At 39.3% G+C, this 5,153-nt stretch overlaps 1 long non-coding RNA gene across 1 annotated transcript; it reads left to right on the top strand.

The window, feature by feature from the left end:
• The first annotated feature begins 2,905 nt into the window (after positions 1 to 2,905).
• LOC306918783 lies at positions 2,906 to 4,616 on the top strand. The gene is made up of 3 exons (XR_013789404.1): positions 2,906 to 3,054; positions 4,303 to 4,390; positions 4,501 to 4,616. It is a non-coding gene; the product is annotated as an uncharacterized lncRNA (long non-coding RNA).
• The last annotated feature ends 537 nt before the right edge of the window (positions 4,617 to 5,153 follow it).

Genomic DNA, 5,153 nt, shown 5'->3' with positions numbered 1-5,153 from the left:
ATAACTAATGATGATGTCATTGTTTCAACAGGTGTTTCTGATGTTGGATAACTAATGATGATGTCATTGTTTCAACAGGTGTTTCTGATGTTGGATAACTAATGATGATGTCATTGTTTCAACAGGTGTTCCTGATGTTGGATAACTAATGATGATGTCATTGTTTCAACAGGTGTTCCTGATGTTGGATAACTAATGTTGATGTCATTGTTTCAACAGGTGTTTCTGATGTTGGATAACTAATGATGATGTCATTGTTTCAACAGGTGTTTCTGATGTTGGATAACTAATGATGATGTCATTGTTTCAACAGGTGTTCCTGATGTTGGATAACTAATGATGATGTCATTGTTTCAACAGGTGTTCCTGATGTTGGATAACTAATGTTGATGTCATTGTTTCAACAGGTGTTTCTGATGTTGGATAACTAATGATGATGTCATTGTTTCAACAGGTGTTTCTGATGTTGGATAACTAATGATGATGTCATTGTTTCAACAGGTGTTTCTGATGTTGGATAACTAATGATGATGTCATTGTTTCAACGGGTGTTTCTGATGTTGGATAACTAATGATGATGTCATTGTTTCAACGGGTGTTCCTGATGTTGGATAACTAATGATGATGTCATTGTTTCAACGGGTGTTCCTGATGTTGGATAACTAATGATGATGTCATTGTTTCAACGGGTGTTCCTGATGTTGGATAACTAATGATGATGTCATTGTTTCAACGGGTGTTTCTGATGTTGGATAACTAATGATGATGTCATTGTTTCAACGGGTGTTCCTGATGTTGGATAACTAATGATGATGTCATTGTTTCAACGGGTGTTCCTGATGTTGGATAACTAATGATGATGTCATTGTTTCAACGGGTGTTCCTGATGTTGGATAACTAATGATGATGTCATTGTTTCAACAGGTGTTCCTGAAGTTGGATAACTAATGATGATGTCATTGTTTCAACAGGTGTTCCTGATGTTGGATAACTAATGATGATGTCATTGTTTCAACAGGTGTTCCTGATGTTGGATAACTAATGATGATGTCATTGTTTCAACAGGTGTTCCTGATGTTGGATAAGTAATGATGATGTCATTGTTTCAACAGGTGTTTCTGATGTTGGATAACTAATGATGATGTCATTGTTTCAACAGGTGTTCCTGATGTTGGATAACTAATGATGATGTCATTGTTTCAACAGGTGTTCCTGATGTTGGATAACTAATGATGATGTCATTGTTTCAACAGGTGTTCCTGATGTTGGATAACTAATGATGATGTCATTGTTTCAACAGGTGTTTCTGATGTTGGATAACTAATGATGATGTCATTGTTTCAACAGGTGTTCCTGATGTTGGATAACTAATGATGATGTCATTGTTTCAACAGGTGTTCCTGATGTTGGATAACTAATGATGATGTCATTGTTTCAACAGGTGTTCCTGATGTTGGATAACTAATGATGATGTCATTGTTTCAACAGGTGTTCCTGATGTTGGATAACTAATGATGATGTCATTGTTTCAACAGGTGTTCCTGATGCATGTGGATGGTGGACGTGCTGTCACTTGTTCCAGGGAAACAGAGTATAAAACAGATGGGAGATGCTGCCCCCTGTGCCCCGCTGGTAAGAACTGCATTAGTTAATGTATCTATCTACATTATCCATCCATCCAATAATGTCTTGTATCACATTAGTAAATAATGTTTAGTATTTTTTAATTAACTGCTACAAAGATATTTATTCAATTTCATTACACAGCTTGGTTGAATGCTTGATTCTGATTGGTCAATCGCTGAATTCAGCGGTGTGTTATTTCTTGATAATAACCGCTCCGCTCTATAACAGCCTCAGAGCACCTGGCCACACTGCAAGGATTCTATGTTGACATGTGTTTGTTAACATGACAGCCATGTAAACAAACACACAATATCATTTAACTAAACGCTGATCTCAAGAATGATTTAGAAAACATTTGAAGCGAGAACTAATGCAGTAGTCGGAAATGGATTCCATTTGATCAACACTCACTTCCTTGTTTCCGGTGAATACATTGTTTCCGAGGTGAATACATTGTTTCCGAGGTGAATACATTGTTTCCGAGGTGAATACATTGTTTCCGGTGAATACATTGTTTCCGAGGTGAATACATTGTTTCCGAGGTGAATACATTGTTTCCGAGGTGAATACATTGTTTCCGGTGAATACATTGTTTCCGAGGTGAATACATTGTTTCCGAGGTGAATACATTGTTTCCGGTGAATACATTGTTTCCGAGGTGAATACATTGTTTCCGAGGTGAATACATTGTTTCCGAGGTGAATACATTGTTTCCGAGGTGAATACATTGTTTCCGAGGTGAATACATTGTTTCCGAGGTGAATACATTGTTTCCGAGGTGAATACATTGTTTCCGAGGTGAATACATTGCGATCGGCGGGGCCAACCGTAAGCAAGGAAATATTTTGTTTTGTTGTCCCTTTTGGGTCAATTAATTAATTTATGTATTTAAGTAGGCATGTAATAAGGGGCATAATTGATGAGCCCAATGATCCATGGGTCGGCGGTTCGAATCCCGGCTCCTCCTGTCTACATGTCGAAGTGTCCTTGGGCAAGACACTGAACCCCAAATTGCTAACGATGTGCTGGTTGGTGCCTTGCATGGTTTCCGCCGCAATCGGTGTATGAATGTGTGTGTGAATGGGTGAATGTAATGCACAATCTATGTAAAGTGCCTTGGATAAAGGCGCTATATAAATGCACCATTTACCATTTTACCATGTATATCCTCAACTCCATGTAATCCACAGGTCCTGGTCTGAGAATAAACTCAACTCCATGTAATCCACAGGTCCTGGTCTGAGAATAAACTCAACTCCATGTAATCCACAGGTCCTGGTCTGAGAGACCAGAGTCCATGTACAACCACGTCTAATGCAGTGTGTGAACCATCAGACGGATTCTACTGTTTATCCCCAAGGAAGGATGGATGTTTCAGCACAAAGAAACACAGCAGCTGCAGTCCTGGTCAATATGTTGTTCAGAGAGGTTAGTATACTAGGTTAAAATGATTGGACACAGTCCTGGTCAACATGTTGTTCAGAGAGGTTAGTCTACTTGGTTTAAAATGATTGAACACAGTCCTGGTCAATATGTTGTTCATAGAGGTTAGTCTACTAGGTTAAAATGATTGGACACAGTCCTGGTCAACATGTTGTTCAGAGAGGTTAGTATACTTGGTTTAAAATGATTGAACACAGTCCTGGTCAATATGTTGTTCATAGAGGTTAGTCTACTAGGTTAAAATGATTGGACACAGTCCTGGTCAACATGTTGTTCAGAAAGGTTAGTATACTTGGTTTAAAAGGACAGGTCAGTCCTGGTCAATATGTTGTTCAGAGAGGTTAGTCTACTTGGTTTAAAAGGACAGGTCAGAGGTCACGGCGGCGGTGGATCAGGGGTAGAGTGGCCGGATGGTAACCGCGAGGTTGCCAGTTTGAACCCGGGCTCCCACAGAGTTTCTGTCGAAGTGTCCTTGAGCAAGACACTGAACCCCTAATTGCTCCTGATGTGCTGGTTGGTGCCTTGCATGGTTTCCGCCGCCATCGGTGTATGAATGTGTGTGTGAATGGGTGAATGTAATGCACAATCTATGTAAAGTGCCTTGGATAAAGGCGCTATATAAATGCACCATTTACCATTTACCATTTACCACAGTAGCGTCAGTAGATTACAACACTAGACATGAACCCAGAACTCATTGTCTCATCACATTGCTGCCATTTTCCAGCATAGAGTAAAACCACCATTGGAAACAATTCAAAACACATGCTGCACTCAGGCCTTTGATACTTATAGCATGTCATAGACAGCACAATAACAGTACAGCATAGTATAATATATATGTATAGCTTATATGTATAGTGTCATTATATATAGATATGTTCTAGTTACGTTCTTAGCTTACGCATGTTTCTTGATAAATGCTTTTTATATATGTGATGTATTCCCATGCTTTTTGTTCTTGCTTAATGTAAGTCGCTCTGGATTAAGAGCGTCTGCTAAATGCCTAAATTGTTGTAATTGTAAATTGTATACATATTTTATATGTTTTACAAGTGGTCATTGATGCTTTTTTAGCCATTCCAAATAGTATTTCCACAATGTGTGTGTGTGTGTGTGTGTGTGTGTGTGTGTGTGTGTGTGTGTGTGTGTGTGTGTGTGTGTGTGTGTGTGTGTGTGTGTGTGTGTGTGTGTGTGTGTGTGTGTGTGTGTGTGTGTGTGTGCGTCCTACAGGAACATCATCTACAGATACAGAGTGTGCTGACTGTACTGGTGATACATATTCAGACGGTACATTTACAACTTGTCGACAACACACACAGTAAGTGTAATTTACAGAAGAGCAGAGTCCAGCCTTCATCAAATAAAATCCATCACACAAATGCAGGAGATGAACCTGAACCAATTAAAATAGATTTTCTGTTGTTCCAGCTGTGAATCTATTGGACGTCGTCTTCTAGAACCAGGAAATCATTCCACTGATTCTACATGTGGAGAAAGTCTAACTTCACAAACAATCCCTGTTGGTGGTCTTGTTGTTGGTCTTGTTAATGTTGCTGTAGTTGTTGTTGTTGGTGTTGGTGGGGCTGTTACTGATGCTGTTCTTGGTATTTTTGATGGTACTGTTGTTGGTGTTGGTTTTCGTCGTTTTATGGTTGATTGGGTTATTTTTTCAGGTGGTGTTGGTGGTGGTGTTGGTTTTTTGGTTGGTGTTGTTGCTGGTCTTCCTCGTGATGGTGTTTATGGTTGTTTTTTTGCTGGTCTTGGTGGTGGTGGTGTTGGTATTGCTGTTGGTCTTTATGATGATGATCTTGCAGTTGCTAAAGTTGTTCGTGTTGTTGTTGTTGGTGTTGTTGTTGGGGTTGTTGGTGGTGTTTTAATTATTGTTGCTAATGCTATTGTTCTATTAGTTTGTGCTGTTATTGTTGTTGGTGCTTGTGTTACTGTTTGTTATGATGATCGTGAAATTGTGGTTATTTCATTATATGCTGTTCTTGGTGGTATTTGTGTTGGTTTTGGTGCTGGTCTTGCTGGTCCTGATGTTATTTATTACTAGTCTTGCTATTGGTGAGGTTATTGGTGGC

This window comes from Electrona antarctica (genome assembly GCF_951216825.1).
Source record: "Electrona antarctica genome assembly, contig: scaffold_140, whole genome shotgun sequence".
NCBI lineage: Eukaryota > Metazoa > Chordata > Actinopteri > Myctophiformes > Myctophidae > Electrona > Electrona antarctica.
Note: the sequence above shows the minus strand (reverse complement) of the source record. Positions and strands in the feature narration are given on the sequence as shown.